The following is a 7,607-nucleotide window of genomic DNA, read 5'->3' on the forward strand; positions in this document are numbered from 1 at the left end:
GAGCCCTGAATGATGTTGAGACTTGTTGGGACTTTTGAAAAGCCATAGAGACCAGAGTAGCTGGACCTCATGGTGCACACCTGTAATCACAGCTGAAGCAGCACAGCTAACAAAAGTTCAAGACTCTTGAGTTACCCAGTGAGCTCAAGCTTGTTCACACAGAGAGACCATCATACACAAACAAGCAAATGAAAACAAGGAATAAAGCATCCAAATGGCATGCCTTTATGAATATGACAAAAGCAGGAAAGAAAAAGAAGACACACAATTCAAATCACAAGAAACTAAAAGATGATTAAAGACTACTTTGAACAACTGTGTGCAAACACATTTTCTTTTTTTCTTTTTTCTTTTTCTTTTTCTTTTCTTTTCAATAGCTCTCTGCTACCTCATCTCTTGCAGACCATAAGCCCAGTTTTTTATTTACACATCAGTTCAATCTTTTAAGCAGACTCCCTCTTGATTATCCCATGAGTTAGCATTTTATGACCTTAGCCCCTTGATTCTTAGAAGATAGCAAGGGCATTTTTTTTTAAAACCATGACAAATGAGTTCAGAGATCTGCCTAACTTTGTAAACACAGACAATAAACTTAGCTGGGTGGTAGCTCCTTATCTCCTTTCTTTTATATCTTTCCGACAAGTTAGCTCATAGTGCTTCAGTCTCTGCATATAATTCATACTGTATCCTTATATTTTGCATAGTTGAGAAATTATACATTTTTTAAAGATTTATTTCATGTATGTGAGTAAATACACACCAGAAGAGGGCATTGGGTGCCCATTACAGATGGTTGTGAGCCACCATGTGGTTGCTGGGATTTGAACTCAGGACCTCTGGAAGAACAGTTAGTAAGTGCTCTTAACCACAGAGCCATCTCTCCAGCCTGAAATTATACATTCTTAAACTCATGTTTTCAGCGTTCTTTCCCACAGCCTTAAGGGCTGTTCTGAAGGTCATAGCATACCATCTTGCCGAGACACATCCTTGACTCCTGAGACACACCTTGAAGTCCTGGACTTGTGCTGCTTCTAGTTATCATGAAGTCATTTACCTTGACAGTGAGAACATCCCTAGCTAACTTTGGTAGGGAGAGCATTTCACAAAGGAGGAACATAAAGTAAATTATGTACAATATTATGCAAACAAGCCTTACATCTAGCGACTGTCAATGCCCTTGATGGCTCTGCTCCAGGGGCAGCGTGCTGTTCTTGACACAGTCTAATGTCTGTGATGTAGGTAGATGCAAAAATCATTAGTAAATATCAGCTTTGTGTTCTACGTGGACACTGACTATCCACTCACAGCTGTATTGATGTGGAAGCTAAAGGACAGAAGGCCACCCTTATATTCCAGTTATAGGATGAGCAGATGCCCTCTTTACTTTCCAGCATTCTGTTTTACTTGGGATTAGGGTTTTTCAGAGATATAGCACACATATTTATTGAGTATTCATTTCAGTACATGAATAAGTGGTGTAATGCTCAGACCAGGAGAAGCAATTCTCTCTCCTTGTGATGGTTTAAATGCTTGACCCAGCTTCTCCTGCACCATTCCTGCCTGGGTGTCACCATGTTCCCACCTTGATGAAGATGGACTGAACCTCTAAACCTGTAAGCCAGCCCCAGTTAAGTGTTGTTCTTATAAAAACTGGCCTTGGTCATTGTGTCTATTCATAGCAGCTAAACCCTAAGACAGAAGTTGGTACCAGGAGTGGAGTATTGCTGTCATAGACCCGACTGTCTTTTTATTTGGAAGAATTTGGATTTGTGGACTTTTGGTTTTGGAAAGTCATGGAATGTTTTAAGTGGGGATTAATGAGCCATACTAGCAGGAATGTGAAAGACTTTGTTGCTAAGTATGATTTGAACTGTGAAGACCTTGCCCAAGAGGGTTCAGTGGAGAACTTATGTGGCCTAGAGTTTGTTTTTGAAGTATTTTGGCTGCTTTTTGCCCTTGTCTGAAGAGTTTGCCTGAGGCTAAGGTAGAGACTCAGATTAATTGCATTGACAAAGGAAGTCTCAGAAACACCCATCATAGACTTTGTTCTCTGGTTAAGTCTCATGAAGAACATTTCGAATAAGCATAGCAAGCTTACAAAGGAAAATATAAAATATATAGTTTGAGTATTAAAGGGGCACCAGGAAGTGAAATGTAGCTGAATCCTATGTTCAAAGATATTAAATTGAAGTAATGGAGTAGTGACCTTGGGGCAAGATCCTATCCAGCTAAATTTAGATTCAGGCATGGTGGTGCACACATTTAATCCCAGGAGATTAAGTCAAGCAGATCTCTGAGTTCAAGGTCAATCTACAAAGCAAGATCCAGGATAGTCAAGCTTAGGTAGTAAAGGAGTTGGAAAAGCAGAAGCTAGCAACAATGCAATAGAATAAAGGAGCCATGTTCCAGCTCCAGCAAGCATCAGAACTCAGCAACTTTACCCATGTGCCTCTAGCTTTATGGTCAAGAGGAGAAGGAGACTACTGGGACAATTAAAGCTGGTTAGCTGGAGCTAAGAAATTAGTGGTGATTAAGAAGAAACCAGCATCACTGAGGTGAAATCTTCTGGAAAGTGTTTTCTGAGAGCACAAAGAAGCTATGTTCCATAGATAGCCAAGATTGTACCTCATGCTGCAGTTGTACTTGGTAATATGTAAGAGTCACCCAAATGGTACTGATCTTGAAGGCCTGGAGGGGTCATGAAGTGCAGCTGAGGCTTGGCACTGTGAGAGGCCAGGGAAGGCCATTGGTGAAGGTGCAGCCTCAGTTGTAGTTGATGGTCCAGGACTGAAGGGGTCGTGCAAAGGATTGAGGCTTGCACCATGAAGAGAGCCTATGAGAGGCTATTGGTGAAGCCTAGTTGCAGCAGAGGACCCCAGCATATTGGAGATGTCAGTACCATGGCATGATCACCAAGAACAGCAGTGGCAGTGGAGTGGAGTCAACCAGAGCCTAGAGTGCTACAGAGGGCAGAGCTGGAGAAGTGACGCCAGCCCTTTGGAGGAGCCCAGAAGATCATGTGGGGATCCCAGACATTGAAACAAGAAACTGTAACATTGATACTGCCTTGGAAACTCCAAGATTTTAGAGATGCCAGAGCCATAGGATATCTCTGGAGGAGCGCTGCTAACAGGGAGTGGAACCAGCCCAGGAAAAGAAGTTTGTTGCAGTGAACAAAAATGAAATAGGAGTTGGAGATCTGAAAACTGCTTTGACATCAGACACGGAGATGCAGAGTGTGACGTTTGCCCAGTTGGTTTCCTGTCTTGATTCAGGGATTACAGTTAAGAGAATAGATCTCAGAAGAGACTTTGAACTTTGGACTTTTTACATTGTTGATAATGCTGTAGACTATGGGACTTTTTTTTTTTACTATGCTATGGCTGGATATGGCCCCCATAGACTCATGTGTTTCAAAAAGCCTATGGGGGCCAGTGAATGGAATGTGATGGTTTTTATGTGCTTGGCCCAGGGAGTGGCACTATTAGAAGGTGCTGCTTTGTTGGAGTCGGTGTGTCACTGTGGGTGTGGGCTTAAACCGTCATCCAGTATCCTGCTAGCAGCCTTCAGATCAAGATGTAGAACTCTCAGCTCCTCCTGCACCATGCCTGCCTGGATGCCACCGCGTTCCCACCTTGAGGATAATGGACTGAACCTCTGAACCTGTAAGCCAGCCCCAATTAAATTTTGTCCTTAGAAGACTTGCCTTGGTCGTGGTGTCAGTTCACAGCAGTAAAACCCTGACTAAGACACTCCTTAAACATTCATTGTTTCTTTACAGTAAATTCATTCTATCTCCTTTGAAGTAAATACACATCTTATCATCATCTAATCTATGATCACTCTACTCTAAAGCAGAGAGCCACATCTCTAACCTGATTACACGTTAGTGCCTACTAACCATATCACTAACCCCTTTCCCTACTGTCTGCTCTCTCAGCCTCTGACAATCCTTTTCTGGTGTCATCTCCTGTGCGTCCAACGTTTTAGATTGTTCAAGTGAATGGGGGCATCAGGCATTTGTCTCTCACTTAACGATGATCTCCATTTCCGAGTTGTCACAAATAAAAGGGTTTTTAATCCAAATATTATCCCGTCATCTATTCCTTATCTATTAGTCAGTTGGTGGGTACTTACTCTGCTTCTGTTTCTTGGTTTTGTTGATGGTTCTGCCATAACACAGGAGTGTGGCTGTCTCTTTGATGTACTGACTTCATTTTCTTTGGAAATATACCCAGAGGTGGGGTTATCAGGTCACAAAAAACAGTTCTGTTTTCAGTTTGATTTATGGATCTCTATGGTGTTTTTCACAATGGCTATATAAATTCTCATCCCTATCAACACTGTGCAAGGGTTCCTTTTTCTTCACATCCTGCATAGCACTTACTGTCTTTTCTCGTTGATAACCATCATTATTAGAGTAGAGGTGACATCTTCTGTGGTCTTTGCTTGCAATTCTCTGGGGCCCAGTGATGTTTAATCTCCCCAACCCCACCTCATATACCTGTTGATCATTTCTGTGTGTTCTTTTGAGAAATTGTCTGTTTCCCATTTTAAGAATCAGATTGGGGGGGAGGGTTTCCTATGGACTTGTGTGGTTTCTTTATGTATTTTTGGATATGAAGCTTTTTAAAATAACTGAATAACTAGCTTTGTTTGGGTGCTGTTCTATTATCTCGCCGAGATAAGAAAGTCCTGTTATTATCAGAGAACTTTTAAATGCAGTTAGTAAAATAACAGTTACCTAACTAAACTTCCCTAGCCGAAACCATAATAAGATGTTGCCAACATTTAACTTACTGTGTGATGATAAATATATTATGTCTGTAAATACCTTTCATTACACACCTTTTTTTCCCTTCGTGTTACTAGAGGCAGAGATAAGCCAGAAATCTAGTCGGCTTCTGCAGGAGGGCTGTAGCGAAGAGAGTCAAAAACCAACATTTACTAATTCCTGCCTATCAAGAGTGTTAGATTAGCTAAACTTTTGGTTCCATTATATGTCACTTCCTCGGTAACAGCTGAAGCGCAAGGTGGCTGCCTGAATTCTTACTGGAGCTGGGATTTGGATGACTCAAGATCCGTGAATTGGCTTTTAGTATACAATGTGCTTTTAAAAGGTGGTGTAGTTCCCAAGGCATCTGTCTGGGAAGCCGGTGGGGCTATCAGCCACACACATTTTAGAAAGAATGTTTCAAACAGATGGTCTTCTGGGCAGAAGTCTATTATTGGTTTTGAAGACTGGGAGTGAAGGGGGGAGGGGATATGCAGTGAGTGACAGGGCACTGGGATGGGGGAGGAGCGCTGCATGGAGGCGGAGACCCCACTCAGAGTGCCTGGTCTCCGAGATCTGGAGGATGTGTAGGCAACAAGTAGAGAAAGAGAAGTGGGAAGATCCCAACATAACCTCTATTTCAAAATTCTGGGGACGGTCAGCCCCACCCTCAAAAGAAGACAGTCTTCTTCCTCTTTCTCCTGCATAAGGTAGTCAGTTCCCTATTCTCAGAACCCAAGAATCTCTGGTTCAAGAGCAGCTGCTCAAGGGAAACTAGGGATGGACTGATTTGTAGGATACCCAACCCCCTCTGCCTGGCCAGACCCACCCCCTCTCCTCATATGCTGGTTCTCCCCAACTGCACCACAGGGCAGCCTGTATTCATGTGGAACCCTGTGCAGTCAAAATCCTTTTAAAAGCATGTCTCCCTTCATTGTTCCCTCGAAGATCCAGCTTCTGTCTGTATATTCAAACGGAGTTTGAGTCACCATGTACTGTTTATTGGTTTCCTCCAATTTGCTAAGTTGATTAGAGCCCTCTATACCTTCAGTGCTTTTGGATCAAGCTGTAAATAAATGCAGATAAAATGTTCTGGGGATTTTTTTTTAAAAGAAAAGTTTTGCCATTACTTTGTCCTTGTTTTCGTAGAAGAAAAATTTCAGAGTAACAGACGTCACCTTGTAAGGATATATGCATATACAAATCCATAGGTTAAGCCGTATAGACATCCACGTCAAACCCCTGCCTGTGTTTCTTAATTGATCAGCCTTTACTGGAAGGCTATTTCATAACCTTGAAAGAATAATAAGGTTAATAATAATAATAATAATAATAGTAGTAGTAGTAGTAGTAGTAGTAGTAGTAGTAATAAGGTATTGAAAATGAGGTCATCTACTAAACCTACATGGGCAAATGTTGTACCTCACCCTTAGCCTTTAAAGAGTAAAAATTAAAATGAGGTATATTTTTTCTTCCATTCACTCACCTACAAAAAAAGCAGCACTCACAAGAATATTCAAATTTTGCTAGCACTTCCTACATATTAACAGTGGAATTAAACACATTTTGCAGCACAGTCAATTAGCAGGACGAATCAAGAGCTTTTAAGGTATTCGCACCCTTTTGCCTGATAGAATCTTCTCGGAATTTATACCAAGGAAACAATCTCAAAATTAAACAATATCTGACTAAAGTTTGTATAGAATACAACCCCCTCTGCCTGGCCAGACCCACCCTTCTGCCTGGCAATACAGGAAAGTTATCTGTAATATCGAGAAATTAGTCATACCCTAAAATCCAGCAACAGGAAGTGTTAGTTTAATTATGGCTCAGCTGCGAAATGGCAGCTTGTTTAGCCATGACAAATAATGACTGGGAAAAAGTACCATCTAGACGCCCTAATGGTAAAAGTACCATCTAGATGCCCTAATGGTAAAAGTACCATCTAGACGCCCTAATGGTAACACTGTAGGTAAATCTGTGGTGCAAAAGCAAACAAAAACAAAACAAAGAAACAAACAAAATGGAGACTCACAAGTTTGTAGCCACATTTAAAAAAAAATCTTATACTGTGTAGAATGCCATGATGTATACAGAGACACAGAGAATGATTATTATGGTAGAGAATGGAAAATTTTTGAAATTGAGACAACAGTCTGATGTTTCATTTTTAACCTAAACATAGCATATAAGTTAATTTCCCTATTACAGGTCTATTGCCCAAACTAACCTTGAATAACAGAAATACAAAATTATCCCTGTAATATTGTTTTTGTTTTTTTTTTTTTTTTTTTTTTTTTTTTGAGCTGAGGACCAACCTAGGGCCTTAAGCTTGCTAGGCAAGCATCTACCACTGAGCTAAATCCCAACCCTCCCCCTAACCCCCACCCCCACCCCCCCACCCCTGTAATATTGTTAAACAGGGTTTCAGCGATGTAAATACAGGGGCTAGGGAAAGAAATGAATTGCTAAAGATCTGCCATATAAGCACAAGGACCTGAGTTCAATCACTGGAGGAGGGGGAAGAGGAGGAGGGGGAGAGGGAGAGGGGAAGAGCGAGGAGAGGGAGGGAGGGGAAAGAGGGAGGGGAAAGAGGGGAGGGGAAAGAGGGGGAGGGAAGGGGAGCTGCTAATACATAATCTGGGTACAGTGGTTTGTGACTGTAATCCCAGTGCTTGGGAGGAGATCTCCTGGGGTCTCCCTGGGGTCTGTCTTGTCATCTTGCTTAGCTTTAAGTCTCCTTTCCAAAAATATTATCTTTAAGTTAAAACTAAAATTTTACTCCCCCCACCCCACCCCCATTCCACCCCTCTAAAAGACAATAGAGAGAAAA

The sequence above is a fragment of the Rattus rattus genome, chromosome 2, assembly GCF_011064425.1.
Source record: "Rattus rattus isolate New Zealand chromosome 2, Rrattus_CSIRO_v1, whole genome shotgun sequence".
Lineage (NCBI taxonomy): Eukaryota > Metazoa > Chordata > Mammalia > Rodentia > Muridae > Rattus > Rattus rattus.